The sequence below is a fragment of the Protopterus annectens genome, chromosome 2.part2, assembly GCF_019279795.1.
Source record: "Protopterus annectens isolate FY-2018-M chromosome 2.part2, PAN1.0, whole genome shotgun sequence".
Classification (NCBI taxonomy): domain Eukaryota; kingdom Metazoa; phylum Chordata; order Ceratodontiformes; family Protopteridae; genus Protopterus; species Protopterus annectens.
Window position 1 is genome coordinate 667,192,275 of NC_056730.1, and position 17,397 is coordinate 667,209,671.

The 17,397-nt window shown below is 39.2% G+C and overlaps 1 protein-coding gene across 1 annotated transcript in view; it reads left to right on the forward strand.

The window, feature by feature from the left end:
* The window catches only part of ATRN (attractin), a 2,639,854-nt gene that overhangs the window by 2,140,782 nt on the left and 481,675 nt on the right, over positions 1–17,397 (forward strand). The gene's annotated exons all lie outside the window — the stretch shown is intronic.

The following is a 17,397-nucleotide window of genomic DNA, read 5'->3' on the forward strand; positions in this document are numbered from 1 at the left end:
GGAGCATTTTCATCGGGAGAGTCAGTATTTTTCAGAATCAAAAAAGAGGCTTAGGGATTTCCTCCTTCCTCAGCATAGGCCTTTGGCTATACCTCCTGTATTAGACATTGTTGATTGTGTTTTCAGAATCTAGCATGGCTCCTGATTCCCTACCTCCGGCTCCTAGTAAGCCTGACAGATATTACAGGGTTCCTGACTCCCACAAAGTTTTATTCAAAAATCCTGCTGCTGACCCTGAAACTATTTCACAGGGTCCCAAAGGTGTAATGGCCTGTACAGCTAAGAATCCTACCCCCTCTGATAGAGATTCCAGGGCACTGGATTGATGGGTTAAGAAGGTTATACGTCTGGAACCTTGGCAATTAGGGCCTTAAACTGCCAGTTTCATATGTTTAAATATCAACAGCATGTTATGGGATTATTGAAACAGAAAATTGTTGATTTCTGAATGTGTGGAAAATAAAGGATTACAGGAATTATTGCATGCAGCAGAACAGGTTGGAAAGCATACTTTGCAGTGTGGTTTTGATTCCTTGGAGGCCTCTTGTAGGGCCGCAGTTACTGGATCTGTGATTAGAAGGCATGCCTGGCTCAAAGAGCAAAATCTGTGATCATGTTAAAGCTAAATTGTTGGAAGCACCTTTACAGCATGATACTTTGGTAATAAGGCAGAAGACGTTTTAAAGAAAATGGAAGACAAAGCTAAATCCATGCAAACTGTGAAAGATTTCTTACAAGTGCAGCCACCCAGATTCAGTAGACACTGGCCTACAAAAAAATGGTCCTTTCCTGTGTCTGACAGAGCCTCACGGGGCAAGTCCAGGTGCTCAAAAGGCTCTAGTTACCAATCACAGGGTTCTTACAGGTCAGAGCAATGGGGTGCCTCTACCTCCAAATCTGGAGGAAACAAAGCACAATCCTACAGTAAACAGTCTCAAAGACTTCCCTCTGCCATCACCAAGCACTTATCTTTTGGCAGCTCCCTTAGGGGGAAAGTAGCACTTCATGCTCAAAATTGGCAGTTAATAACCCAGGACAAGTGGGTATTAAACATAGTATCCCAGGGATACAGATTTAATTTCCATACCTTGCCAATTCCAAACTGTTGGCCAGATCTGACACAAAATCAATGGGCAGAGCCACAGAAACAAGTTACGTTCCTCATGTTTATGGGGGCTATTCAACCAGTACTAGAACAGGAAAAAGGACAAGGGTTTTATTCAAGACTATTCCTGGTATCCAGAAAAGACAATGCCTGGCGCCCATTACTGGATTTATCGATTTTGAACACATTTTTGGACATACCAAAATTCAGAATGCTGACTTTGCAACAGCTTCTGCCCATGCTGGGCAAGAACGCTTGGTTAGTGACTCTAGACTTAAAAGAGGCATACCTGCATATCCCAATAAGGGAATCGTGCAGACGATACCTCCATTTCAAGGCTGGTTTTATGCACTACCAATTCTCTGCACTGCCCTTTGGCTTATCTACTGCACCCAGTGTCTTTACAAAGTGCCTGGCACCAGTAATTGCATTTTGCAGACAAAGAAGCATACATATCTATCCTTACTTGGACGACTGTCTCATTCAAGCAGAAAGCAAGGACATTCTTCTTCAACATCTGTCGTTTGTAAAAAGGCTTCTAACATGCCTAGGGTACACAATAAACGAAAATAAATCACAATTGGTACCCTCTCAAAAGATTACATTCCTGGGTGCAAGCTTGAATACAACTGTCCAGATGGCTTACCTTATGCCAGACAAACAAAGGCAACAACTGACTATTTACATCAAACAGATGGCAACAAAAACCCAGTTATCTGCAAGACAAATTCTGCAGGCTTTGGGGTTCATGGCATCCTGCATTCTACTAATTCCATATGCAACACTCCATATGAGGAAACTACAGTGGTATCTAAAAAGTTTACGGAGTCAACATTGTCACAGTCTAGAAACAATGATTCCTCTCATTCCCTTCCTACACCAGGAGTTTCTTTGGTGGGCACAGACATGTCACCAGAACATGGGACGGTCTTTCACTCTACCCCCTGCCACCCAAACCCTAACTACAGACACATCAGACTATACTTGGGGGGCCCACCTGGCATGGAGATGCACTCAGGGCATATGGGGCCCTAAACAAATGCATCTGCATATCAACCAGAAAGAGATGTTAGCTGTTCAGAATGCCCTGACAGCCTTCAAGGACTTACTTCATCCAGGACAACTACTGATAAAGACGGACAACACCACGGTTATGTGGTACATAAACAAGCAGGGGGGGGGTACACATTCCTACCCCCTTTGCAGACTAGCCATGGCATTGTGGGACACAGCCTTGACTTACCAAGTACATCTTCAAGCTCAATTCCTGCCAGGGAAACAAAATACTCTGGCAGACGATCTAAGCAGAAATCTTATGGACCCTTATGAGTGGAAACTGGATCCACAAGTCTTCAGCATGATAACAGAGAAATGGAGTCCGGACATAGATCTATTTGCCTTCCCCCAAAATTATCAACTGGACAAATTCTGCACAAGAACTTATCACAGACAAGCATGGAAAGTGGATGCCCTATCCTTCAGCTGGAAAAACGTATCAGTCTATGCCTTTCCTCCTCTGCCTCTTCTTCCCAAGGTCTTACTAAAGGTCAGACAGGAAAAAACAAAAATGATCGTAATTGCTCCGGACTGGCCTTGCCAGCACTGGTACCCAATTCTAAGGAATATGTCTCAACTCCCTCCTTGGTACTTGCCTCAAATACCTAATCTACTGTCTCAGCAAAGCAATCAAATTCTGCACAATCAGCTCCAAACTCTGAACCTGACAGCATGGTTGATCATATAATTATTCAAACAACACCTCTCAGTAAATCTGTAATGGATATCATTTTGGAAGCCAGAAGGCCTAGTATTAGAAAATCTTATGCTGGTAAATGGAAGAGATTCTGTGCTTGGAACCAAGCACAAGGAACGGACACAGCAAAGCCAAATATTCCTCAGATTTTGCAATACTTGACTGAGATACTTGACAAGGGCTTATCTTTTTCATCATAAAAATCCATGCCTCTGCCATCTCGGCTCATTACAACACAGAGCCTCCTCTCTTTTCTCATCCTCTGCTAAAACAGTATCTTAGAGGGGCCAAAATTTTGAGGCCTGCCAGATCATCACCAACTCCTGTATGGGACCTCAATTTTGTGTTGGAAAAGCTCACCCTGCCTCCATTTGAACCAGCAGCTACTGCGGATATAAAGTTTTTATCTTGGAAAACAGCTTTCCTTCTGGCAATCACTTCAGCTAGAAGGGTTTCAGAACTTCAGGCCCTCATGGCTGTGGAGCCTTTTATTCCATTTTACCCAGACAGGGTGTCCCTCAGGACTAATCCTTCCTTTATGCCTAAGGTGGTATCCAGTGTGGCTCTTAACCAAACTATTCACCTGCCAACTTTTTACCCAAATCCACAGAACAAGGGGGAGCGGATTCTGCATTCCTTGGACGTACACAGACAACTAATATTTTATTTAAACAGGACCAAATCTCTAAGAAAGTCTGAGCAGCTACTGGTGGCATTCGCTGCCGGATCAGAGGGGAAGGCTATTTCAAAGCAGACTCTTTCAAAGTGGATAAGCCACTGCATTCGTTTCTGCTACTTGCATCATGGTAAACCAGTGCCCAAGGGAATCAGGTCACATTCCACCAGGGCTGCATCTACCTCAGCAGCTTTCCTCAGAGGGAGTGCCAACCAAAGACATTCTAGTGGCTGCTACTTGGATCTCTGTTCATACTTTTGCAAAGCATTATCATTTGCCTCTTTTCTCTAAGTCCAGGGCAGGCTTTCCCACTGCAGTTCTGCAAGGCCTTATAGCCGATCCTAATGCCATTTAGTTCCAGCCTCCCATCCATAGGTTCATAAGTAGGTACTTAGGCTATTGGCCCTAGGGTCTATACAAGCCTAGCCAAAAATGTACCCTGGCTTTCGCCACCCAAGAAAATAATTTTCCTGTGCCCCTTTCAAGCAGAACCACAGACGTGATCTCCGGGGTGAATTTCCTATTACCCATCCAATCATCAAGATTTTTCTTGGAGTGCTAATGAGGAGCTCTGTTTGACATAGATAGGTAGTCTGTTTCAGAGTATGGGAAGTCTCTGGGACAGGAATCTATCCCTCTAGCATGTTCTGTTTATCGTGGTGACAAGGTTTAGGTCCTTAGAGCGTGTAGCTCGGAGGGATTGGGATTTCTTTAACTGGAGCATGTCCAACAGCTCTGGGTTTGACATAGCTTTGTATGTTAGGCAGAGATCGCCTCTGAGTAGGCGATATGTGACGGAGTAAAGCTGAAGATTTTTGAGACTGTCTGCGTAAGGCATCTGTTTGAGGCCAGTAATCCTCTTTGTGAGGTATTTCTGCAGCCTTTCCAGTTGTTGTAGATGTCTTGTCAGGTACATACCAAAAGGGGCGTTGTACTCTATAATGGGTCTAATGAGTGATGAGTAGAGGGGAACAATGACCTCTTTTTTCTGGATGAGAAACCTTTTGTGATGAGGTGTGCCACATAGAAGGATTTCCTGACCACTTTGGCGATGTGATTATCAAAGCAGAGACTACTGTCCACCTGTGTCCCAAGGTCTCATCACACTTTCGGTGTTAAGTAGACTACCGCCTATGTGGTAGTTCATGGGTACAAAATAATTTTTACCAAAGGGGATGATGGTGCACTTTTTGGCATTGAGCTTGAGACCATGTCTTTGACACCAGGCATCTGTTTCAGTGAGGCCCTTTTGTAGGATGTCCACATCGTTAGGAGTTTCAGTTATGGCTCCTAGTTTGCAGTCGTCTGCGAATTTAGTTAGCCAAAGACCTTCTGTGTTAGCGTGTACTTCAGAGAAGTAGATACCAAACAGGAGAGGACCCAGGACTGAACCCTGTGGTACTCCACTTGTCACTCGTCTGAAGTCTGATTTGGAGTCTGCTACTTTCACAGTGTGGGTTCTTTCAGTAAGCCAGTTGGCAACCCATCTTGTGACACAGGGATTTATACCTAGTTTAGTGAGTTTATCTATAATTCCAGAGTGAGGGATGGTGTTGAACTCCTTGGCGAGATCTAGATAGGCTGAGTGAACCACCTTACCCTCATCTATGGCTTTGGTGAGTACTTCAAAGAAGTCTATCAGGTTTAGGAGACATGATCTGCCTTTTACAAATCCAAACTGTGTGGGGTCCAGGGTTTGGAGATCTCCAATGTCTTTGTTTATGAGATCCATAATTAGCTTTGGGATTCTACCCAAATGTAATGACTGCAACAGTGAAACACGAAGAATAGTACAGTTGTGTGCACTTACTATAAATGTAGATGTTCCAGTGTATTCACTGTTGCAGTCCGGGTACCCCACCCGCCATCCCTCTTTTTTCCAAAACTTATCTTTCCTTCACTATATTCTACAACCTTTGTGGTGTATTTGCTTTTAGATGAAGGTAAAGTTTATGTTGTTGCTATTGCATTTATATATATATATATATATATAGATATAATTATATATTTTTGCTCCCCATTTGGGGGGCACCTGACATATGGGGCAAGAAAAACTGAAGAAAATGGCGTCAGCTGCATGTTTTATACCCCTGATGACCTGACGTTGTGAAAGAGGAGACAGCAACTGATGCAGGACCCAAGACTTTGATATTCAGGCCGACTGAGGGCAACCTGCCAGCAGATTACCCTAATGTAATGACTGCAGCAGTGAATACACTCGAACATCTACATTTATGGTAAGTGTACACAACTGTACTTTTTCCAGTGGGCAGAATGCTGACTCAAAATACATCGACTACACTATACCGAATGGGTAGCGTAGTTCCATTATCTGAGTTCGGCATTGTGTACTGAGATCGAGGTTCAGTGAGGAACAGGGAATTAGCCCATTTCCTCACTGTAGTGTGGTCTCGGACTTGATATATGTAAGTTGCATAGGGTATGGGAGGCTGTGCCCCCGCACATCGAGGGGGGGTGCAGTGGGGCTTGCCCCCCCTGCAAAATGGTATGAATTTCACTGTAAGTGAAGGTGCATAGCATGGGTGACTGACATCACCTCCTGCTATGTCGAATAAATCGAGCTACAGATATCGATGTATTCAGTTTTGACCTGGCCGTAATTTCACTGTTCCGATTTCAGTATTTCGGGTCGACCATGTGACCGGGTCAACCCATGCAGTTTCCAGGTTTCAATAGTAAACCTGTTTTTTTGAGTGCGAGACTAGGAACATTTTTTGTATGTAGCTGCTTCTTGTAGTCTTCATTTGAGTGTATATAGCTGCTTTTTGTCATCTTCATTTTAGCCCTTGTCTTATTTTCCTGGACTTTTTGTTTCAGTAAAAACACTTCAGAAACCAAAAGGTAAAACATGTTTTCCAAAAAAAAAAAAAGGCCCCCTTTTAAATACAATTGTGTACACTTACCAAAAATAGGATGTTTTTCACCTACAGATAGTTGCAGCTGCTGCAAATAAGCAGGTTCCTCAACAGGCATCACCTTTTCCAAAGTTAAGGCTAACCATGCTAAAAACATGTTAGTTTGTGGTCCCACTTAACTGGATTGTTTTCTTTTGTGGTCTGTCTACCTCTGCCACATGTAAAAGTGCATTTTACTTATTTTCAATAAAAAATAACTTTCAGCCTAAGTAAAAGTGCACTGACTACCCTTAAATAAATCTAAATTGTGCATGATTATATTTAATGCATTAAAGCAGTAAATCATTTGGGGGGCAACTACTTGTATAACTGTTCACTTTCCTTAGTTTCAGACTTTTATTTTCCCTGAACTGCTTGCCAGTATCCTTATAAAAGTTAACTACATTGTAACTCAGATTTCAGTCTGAGCACACTGAACTGCTTGCTGATATCCCTTTAAAAATGAATTACAGTGTATCTTGTAGATTTCATTCGGGGCACACTGATGTTCATCTTTTGATTAGTTTTGCAATAGTCTTAGTGGAATGGGTTATATCCTGCTAAGGATATAACAGCTCTCCAGTTTCTAAAGTTTACAGCGAGTCAGCTCGAAAAGTTTAAGGGCATCGTCCATGCATCCAAACCATTAAAAGTTTGAACAGAGATGAAGAAAGAGTGGCTTGGGTGGGGGGGTCACTCTTCAGATCTTTCTTGCTGCTGAAGATCATTCCTAATCTGGGCTTCCGAGTTTTGATTGTTGGCCAACACTTATTTATTGCTGGAAAAGTGAGTTCCTTTCAGGAAAATGGACATCTTTACAATTCTTAATTGTCAAGCCCACGTCAGTGTTTATGCTTGCTTGATTTTGACTATATGAGGAACACTATAGCTTTTTTCCTTGTCTGAGGAAAAATCTTCTTTATGAAATATCTCAAGTGACCAAACACTTGTTGAAGTGTGATTATGATTCAGCTGCTGCTACTGGAACTGTTATGACCAGGTTTGCTTGGTTGTATACACAAAGCCTTCCTGAGGATGTAAAACCTGAAAATTTGAATCCTTCCTTAAAGCAGTTGTGCTTAGACTATCTGCTACAGAGGTCTTTTAAAAGGTGTGATGAGGGAGTTTCTTTGGTTTTTCAGCTTTTGTCAAGGGTTTTACAGCTACCTCTGCACCATTTTACAAAAAGCAAAATAACCAGATACAGCAAGTTGCTGGTAGGCAGATATTTAAAAAGCAGTGGCAAGGGTGATACAAAAAGAAAGGAGGAGCTCCTGCAGAAGCAAGGACAGTCTCTAACAAATTTGAATGCCCCCCCTTCCCACCCTGGCAATAATCTGATTTTCCTCCAAACTCTGGCTTCCCATTTCTCTCTTTGGCAACATATAGTCTTAGACCAGTAGGTTCTGAGACTGATGCATCAGGGATACAGATGCAGAGTTAAAATTCCTCTTTTGGAAAACAGCCTTGCTTCTGGCCATCACTTCAGCTAGAAGCATTTCAGGGCTATAAGCACTCATGACTGTAAAGCCCTTCATCATTTTCCATGCTGACAGGGTCTCTCTCAGGACTAACGCAGCCTTCATGCCTAAAGTGGTGTCCAGTGTGGCTCTCAACCAATCCATTCATTTGCCCACCTTTTTCCCAACCCACAATACAAGGGGGAAAATATTCTGCACTCCCTAGATGTGCACAGACAGCTCAGATTCTATCTGGATAGGACTAAATCTTTTAGAGAAACTGACCAGTTGCTAGTCAGCTTCACAGCAGGGGCAGAGGGCAAAGCCATATCCAAACAATCAATCTCCAAATGGATAGCACACTGCATCTATTTCTTCTACAAACAGCACAGGAAACTGCCCCCCAAAGGGGGTCAGGACACATTCCACCAGGGCAACCTCCACCTCTGCAGCTTTTCTCTGAAGGGTCCCCACCAGGGACATCCTGGAGGCTCCAACATGGACTTCTGTTCATACCTTCACCAAGCATTACCACCTGCCTATCTTCTACAATTCCATGGCAGGCTTTGCCACCGCAGTCTTGCAGGGCATCCTAGTCAGCCCCCAGTCTTCTTGACTGTCTCCACTCTTTTCTTCAGCTTTGGGAATCAACCCAAATGGGATGACTGCAACAGTGAAACACAAAGAGCATAGTACAGTTGTGTACACTTACCATAAATGTAGATGTTAGAGTGTGTTTACTGTTGCAGTCCTGGTCCCCCCCCCCTTGTCTCTCTATCTCTTCCCCTCTCCTTACAGGGAATTTTTGGTATTTACTTTCTACTGGTGGTGTTCTTCCACCATAACCTAGCTCCCTATTTTGGGGGCTCCTGATAGTTGGGGCAAGAAAAACTGATGTAATGGTGCCGGCTGCCTGATTTTATACCACTTATGACCTGACATCAGTCCTAGAGTGACAGCAACCAATGCAGAAGTACTAAGCCTCTGGTATTCAGGCTGACTGAGGGATACCCCTGGCAGGATAACCCAAATGTGATGACTGCAACAGTGAATACACTCAAACATCTACATTTATGGTAAGTGTACACAACTGTACTTTTTCCTTTCTTTTGGAAATGGCCAGGGACAGTTACCACAAGTTTCCTTGCAGACTGGTGCAACTCGCACAAGATTCGGGATGATTGCTGTAGTCCAACTTGAAACACCTTCAGCTAACTACCAGGATGATAGAGTTTTTGATGCCCTTTAGGCATCTATTTTCTGAGGATGTGAAGCAGGTATTAAAGGAGGCAAGAAAACCTGCAACTAGGAAATTATGCATTAGCAAATAGAAAAGATGTTCCAATTGGTGCTAAGTCAATAACCTGGACCTTTTTAAGGTTAGGATTTCTCTGATTGTACAATGTTTGTGCGAGTTATCCTTCTCTATCAAGGTTCATTTGTTGACCATTTCAGTGTGCCTGCCCATGTGTCCACTTCTTTCAGTACATTCCCATGTTAAAATGCTTTTGAAAGGAATGTTGCATACCAGGTCTCCCCAGGAAACATTTAGCTTCTCCTTTTTTCAACACCTTTATTGAATTATCACTTGTGACGTAGGCACATTTACATTTATAGAAAAGTAATCAAACTCTATTAAATTAACATGAACAAGTATTATACCTCACATATATTGCTATATATCATACAACCTAAGCAGCATTACATAAATTATTAAATTCTTTCCCCTTTTTGAACAAGATACATCTTTATTAAACCATCACTTACAACATAATCAGTCATACGTTTATATAAATGAAAATGAACCACACGGTCACAGTCCTAGTTGCAAGCATTTTACATCACAAACCACACTGACACACTCCCAGTTGCAGACATTATGTGTACATCACTTACAATCTACCTGATAATTTTTAGTCAAACATTACATAGCTCATTTAAATCCTGTCTTCTTTTAAACCTCATTCCTCCCCTGTATGTATTGTTCCCACCATTCCCATTTTTTGCTATGTAGTTTGAACATTTAGCTTCTCCTTGTGATATTTTTGTTTTAGAAAAATGGACTTTTAATCCATTTGAATGCACTCATCGGGCTAATTTGAGGTTGCTAACATGAGAAACAGTTTTACTGGTTGCTCTAACTTCTGCAAGAAGAATGAGTTGCAAGCTCTTATTGTGGATCAGCCTTATCTCATTTTCCACAAAACAGGATTTCAGTAAGAACTAATCCTTCCTGTATGCCTAAAGTGGTTTCAAAGTTTGCTTTCAGTCAAACTATCCATCTCCTTGTCTTTTTCTCCATAACTTGAACAATGATTGAGAGAGGATTCCACAGATGACTCCGATATAAAGTTGACAGCACTAACACCTTCAGAAAGTTTGATCACTTATTTCTTACAAAGGTAAGGACAAATGACAACCTGTGTCAAATCAATTTCCTAGTGGTTGTCTCGCTCTTAAAGGCAGTTCCAGGCAGGGACAAGGTTCATTCTACCATTACCTTGGCTTCATCTATGGCATTTGGGAAAGGGTTGGATTCTAGAAGTATGCTAGAAGCAGCAACTTGATCCTCAGCACATTCCTATTCAAAGCACTACAAGCTGTATTCCTTGTCCAAATCTAGAGCAGGCTTTGCTAGGAGTATTCTCCAAGGGCTCCTGGACCCTTATTCTTCCTTCCAGTTAGTGTAAGCATTAGTACTATCTATCCATATAATAAGGCTACTGCAACAAAGGCTAAAAGTAGTACAATTGTGTCATGACAGTAGATGTTTGAATTGTCACTGATGCAGTATCAATTCCCTCCCTCCCCCTTATTTTTGTATGTATTTGTTGCCTTGGTGAGGATTATTCTTTCTTAGCATTGTCCTCTTTCAGGGCTCTAGGCTCCCTCTCTTATTTGGCATGAAAGTTCTCAAGGGCTTTGCCTCCAAAGCACTCTATTTTTCAGCTCTGCTTGAGCTTGTAATAGTTTGGGTACAAGCCAGTTAGAAAAAAAAAAGTAAAGTTGGAAACTTGGCAAATGCAAGAAAGTACTAATATACTGTTTTTCATGTTTTTCTTCATGTTGTCTTGTTTTAAATACTTTTCTTGTAACAAATCTTTTTTTAAACAGTAAACATCTTTATTAACTTATTGCTTTTGACATAGGCAATCATACATTTATATAAATGAAAACAAACCATATTGACATAATCTTATTTGCAAACATATCACTTATAATCTACCCAGTCACTGTCGAACATTACATAATTCTTTCAAATCTTGCCCTCTTTTAAACCTCATTCCTCCCCTGCATGCATTGTTCCCACAATTCCAGTTTTCCCCCATTGTTCCTACCCTTTTCTAAATATCCCAATTCCAGTTGTTTTATCTCTATTACTATATTCACTGCTTAGTACAACTGTACTAATTAGATGCAGCAAGGCCTTATTATGTGTAGACAATTAGAATTCTGTATCATACTTCCGAAAAAAACATTTCCCTAGTTACACCAATTTGCTCACCCAGCATATCTGATAGAGTAGTCTTCAATGATTCTTTAAAATCTGCAAACTCATTACACTCCCAGAAAATATGTTCCTAGTTGCCTCTTTCTTCTCTGTCACACCTCCCAGCATTTGCTTGTCTACCTGAGGAAAGCTTCCCTGAAGTCTATTTGATTTATAAAAATATCTATGTAAACATTTCCAAGTAAAAATCCTAAATCATCTGGATTTTGTTACAGGTTTGGGAGACATACTTGTATCCCCCATTATTTCTTTGTGACTTGCCTATCCAATCTCTCTTCCTAATAATTTATATCCTCTTCTGGTTGATTCTTATAGTTATTGTGCAATATTTTATATACTGTACTAATTGTTCCTTTTTTAACATCAGCTTCTGTTCTAGATTCTACTAAAAACTCTTACCAGTGCTGGTGTTTAGTTTAGGACCCCTCTATTTGTTTTCTGTTTGTCCATACTCTGATAGCAAGCATTGATATTGAATGCAATCTCTAACCTGCAGTCCAAATAAATTCTTGGCATCTTCCCATTCTTTTACCTTTCCTTCTCTAGTTATTTATTCCAAATTCCTTGGTTCCTTTGCCTGTTTTCCTCCAATAAATTCCAGCCCCCTCTTGCCTGTTGTCTGTATCCCTAATTGCAGTTATTCCTATCAGCAGAATGTCCTTATTCCATTCCATTGTTGGCTTAGTTCTTAGAATACTTTCTGCTACTTTCTGCTATTTTGAATATAATATTCTGTATGATTATTATTCTCCTTAATGGTGTGCATCCAAAATCCCAGTCTCTCCTTGTATCTTGAGCTTCCCCCATTTCATCATCCCTTTCCACTTTGAATTATAGATTTCTGCTTGTGCTATGTATAAGAGCCTTAACTGTGTAGCTCTCAAATGCTCCTTTAAATAGGGTAATCCCAATCCGCCTTGTTCTATTTGAAGAATCAACTTATCCCACTTGACTGTTGCTATCTTCCACTTCCAGGTAAAATCATTCAGCTCTTTATTATCTGCAACTTCTCCTCTTGTTAATAAAAATATGCCTGACCTGTGTATATGATTAAAGGGTTCCTGTTAGATGATCGAAGATGCATTCTATCGAATGAGTCTTGGTTGAACTTAAAACACCGAAAAGGCAAAATAGCGAAGCGACTTTTGAGTGAATTCTTTCCCAGGGAAAGAATTCACTTGGCCGCTTCCATTACTTTGCCGTTTTTGGCACTGTAGTGCAATCTCGGAGTTGGTATATTTAAGTGGGGGAGGGGGTGTGGGGGCACAGCCCCCCACTTTATATATTCTTTCAATTTTTTTTCTTCTTTTTTTTTTTGGAACAGCGATTTTTTTTCCTTTGGGAAAAAAAAAAAAATCACTGTTCTGAGCTTTCAAGATTGTAAGCTTTCACTTACAATGGGGTCGATTATTCATAGTTTGCTTTTTAAGCGTTCGATGTTATAATATAGACCCAGATTAAAGGGACGAAAAACATTTTAACTGTTTGCGTCTTATTATCCATATCCGTATAATAAAGCTTCCAATTTCTAAGTTTCTGTATTATCTTTTGTTTAGTGTCTTCCTACATATCCTTAGATGCCACACCGGAATCATTTTCAATCCATACTCTTAAATACTTTCTTTTATCATGTCCCCATAAATATGGATATTGCTGAAGCAGTTTGTGTGTGGGTACACAATTTACTGCTATTGTTTTTGTTTTAGCTTCATTAATTTTGTATCCCCAAAAGATTTGAAACTGTCTCAAAATGTTCCACAACACTGTAATGTCCTTTTCTGGTTTTATCAGGTATAAAATATCAGCTTGTAAATACAGCCAGCTTTCTTTGACTACCCTGCCAGGTGTATCCTTGAATTTCTGAGTCCCTTATTTTCTTTGCCAGTGGTTCTAAATGCAATGCAAATAACAAAGGGGAAAGAGGGCACCCCTTCCTGATTCCTCTGCTCAAGCAGAAATTATCAGAGAGGAACCCACCCACTTTAATTTTCATCTCTGATCCTTCATTTATCCTCCTAATCAACCTTATTATTTTATTAGGGAATGTAAATGGTTCCATTGCCCTGCTCATAAAGTTGCAGCTCACTCTGTCAAATCTTCTCTTCATTAAGAACCCACCAGTTGCAGTGGTATTTTCTTACATAATGCTTCACTCTGGATCATCGGGATTCTGTTAATGTTGAATGTTTGCCACCCCTCCAGAAAACTACATTGATCCATATCTGTTAATCTTGGCATCATGTTTGCCATTCTTTTAGCCATTGTAGATGTGAGCACTTTATAATCATGGTTTAGTATTGAAATTGGCCTGCATGAAGCTGGATCTGATGGATCCTCTACCCTGTTTAGGTATTACAGCTACCACCACTTTATTTAAGTAGGTTGGTACTTCTCTTCTTAAAATACTATTAAACAAAACCTTCCAGATCTTTATCAGTTTTTACTTAGCTTCTACTCTTCCACAAGAATACCATCTATTCCTTGGGGCTTTCCTGTAGGTTATACATCACCATTTTTGTCTTATCTCCTCATATCCTAACTGTTAGTAATTGAGCCTCGTCTACCTCTAACCTTGGCATATTTAATTCTTCAGTAAACGTATGCATTTGTACCTTTTCTTGATTTCCATATTTGTCTGCTTTATACAGACTTTCATACAATTTCTGAAATATTTCTAATACTTCTGCAGGATCTCTTGTTATCTTCCTTGTTATAGGTTCAACAGCCCTTTCTGCTTTCTGTTGCCTCAATCGTTGTGCTAAAAGTTTTTTGTGCCCTACAGTTATTAAAAGACAGTTGCTTAGTTGCAACCTACCTTTCTAAACTCATGCATGTTATCGAGGTAATCTCTTATTTTCTGTTTAGGATTCTGTAGTTGCTCCTCCTCTTGTTCTGTGAAATTCCCCCTATTTGCAATGCTTTAACATTTGTCAATCTCTCTAAATAATTCTTGTTACTTCTTAACTATAGCTCCCTTTCTTTTATTTGTAAACTCCACTTTAATTTTGCCCCACTCCATAGTTATATTTTCAGTAGAAATTTCTATCTTTTCTAATAGCTCCTAAATAATTTCCACTGCTTGTTCCTTAAATCCCACTCTTTTCAACAGATAGGTGGGAAAGTGCCAATGTGTCATTTTTATTTCATTACCCTGTGTTTTTGTTTGTTATTAGTGCATGATCTGAAATAGTTATTGGGTATGTATCAAGACCTTCAGTTAACCAAACGTAAAGGAGGAAGTATGCCTTACAAAGTCACCAGAATCAAATCACACAAAAGCACACTGAAGCCCGGTCCAGACAAAGATGGTCACACCATAAAGTCCGAGGGTATCCTTTAATTAAACTTCCTTTTAACACAACAAAATACAATCATCGTTTTCGTCTTCTACCAAAGACTTCATCAGAAACAGGTAAAAAAAAAATTCACATATATACCCCTCTCCTTACATCATTTTCCAATAAGCAACACAAAATAATTAGTACCATAAAGATAAAAACAATCTAAGTCATGTGTACATACTATAAAAGGAAAAACAATATTAATGGAAAACTCCACTGTGGTGGTGCTTCAGGAACAATGAAGTGCAACCAGCAATATAAAAAACATTATAAAAAACATTGTAGAAACCAGAACTGTTAGACCTTAAATACATAATACTAAAAATTCTCAAGATATAATTTAATAACTATTTTACTAAAATGGATATAGATTGTAGATCAATTCAGTAAAATTAAATATACTAAATGTAATATCAATTGATAATAAATAATATAGTTCTGAAGTACATAATAAAACATGTAAAAAATATATATTATGAAAAATGAGAAATATTTAAAATATATAAAAATATATAAAGTAGTGCAGAAAATATTTAAAATAGTGTAAAAAATAAGGGACAAATGTAGGTTATTCTTATTAAATACACCCTCCTAGTTCGTTTCTTCCTGTTCTTATAATTTAGCTGCCCTCAGCTTCAAGACAGGTACTAGTGAGAGGTGGTCGTTCAACCCTAAGTCATTGTTGGTTTCCAGCTTCAATTGCCAGAACAGTTCCCTGTATTCTGTAGTGGTCTCCCATGGTCCCTCCCCCATGGATCCATTTCTGTGTTTTCTATCACATAAAAACTATATTTTGCTAAACTACAGGTAGTACTTTGTCAAAATAGGGCATTAGTCTCATCCTTTTTTTTAATTTCATTAAGGTGTTCGTAAATGCGTCTTTTGAACTTCCTGGTGGTTTTCCCTATATAAAATGTCCCACAGATCTTACAAATAGCAATATAAACCACCCATAGTGTCACAGTTACCAAAACCATTTGTCCTCAATTCTATCCGCCTTTTCTTTAAGCATACTGTTTCCCCTTGAAAAATGTATGGACATTGCTGACACCTTCCACATTTGAAGGTTCCTATTCTCTTTCTACTGGTTTTTGTCTTTCTAGTTTCCAGCATCTCTTTAATATTCCTCCCTTTCCTATAGGTAAATTTAAGGGGTCAAGGAAAATCTCCTCCAGGTCTGTGTACTTACTAAATCTATCCCAATTATTGATAACAATATTCCTGATTGTCCTGGAATCAAGACTGTAGTTGAGAACATAGTTACTGCTCCAGTTATTATATTCTTGGTTGTTTTCTTTCCTTTCCTTAGTCAAATTCGAATTCCTAACTCCTAATATGGGGGCAAATTTCTTTCCTCTTTCCTGTTTAACTTCAGCCTTCACCGACTTATGGTTGAACGACCACCTCTCACTAGCACCTGTCTTGAAGCTGAGGGCAGCTAAATTATAAGAACAGGAAGCCAATGAAGAAATGAATTAGGAGGGTGTATTAAATAAGAGTAAACTACATTTGTCCCTTATTTTTTTACATTATTTTAAATATTTCCTGCACTACTTTATATATTTTTATATAATAATTCTTTTATTTTTCATAATATATATTTTTTATAATGTTTTATTATGTACTTCTTCAGAACTATTATATTATTTATTATCAGTTGATATTACATTTAGTATATTTAATTTTACTGAATTGATTTGCAATCCATATCCATTTTAGTAAAATAGTTATTAAATTATATCTTGAGAATTTTTAGTATTATGTATTTAAGGTCTAACAGTTCTGTTTTTTACAATGTTTTTTTATAATGCTTTTTATATTGCTGGTTGCACTTCATTGTTCCTGAAGCACCACCACAGTGGAGTTTTCCATTAATAGTTTTTTTCCTTTTATGGTATGTGCACATGGCTTAGATTGTTTTTATCTTTATGGTAGTAATTATTTTGTGTTGCTTATTGGTAATGATGTAAGGAGAGGGGTATATATGTGGTTTGTTTAATTTTTCTTACCTGTTACTGATGAAGTCTTTGGTACAAGATGAAAACGCTGGTTGTATTTTGTTGCATTAAAAGGAAGTTTAATTAAAGGCTACCCTCGGACTTTATGGTGTGACCATCTTTGGACCGAGCTTCAGTGTGCTTTTGTGTGGTAAGACCTTCAATTAAATACACATGTTCCTCTGAAATGTAAATCCTGTCTAGCCTAGCCCAGTTTTTGTATCTTGGGGGTTAATATGTAAATTCACTCTGAACCCCAAGTACTGAATTTGCATCTTCCATGCCAAATATTTTCATAAATTTCTTAAAAATTCTACCCTCCTTTGTTATATTTTCCCTTCTGGACCCCCCCCCCCAAATGCATCTTTACTGTTGCAAGTCAAATTCTAGTCCTCACCTATAAGTAATATTCCTTGCTGAAAGCTAATTATTTCTCCAAGAATGTTCTTAAGCTCCATTATAGCAGTTTTAGGTGGAATATAAATACATGCCAGTGTAATCCTCCATCCTTGCCTGTAGCCCCCTCAGTACTACAAATCTATCATTATTATCTGTTTTTATCTTCTTCTATCACTATTTGAGCTTCTCTTGCAATTAATATAATTGTTCCTATTTTTCTTTGTTCGAGGTATTCCACTG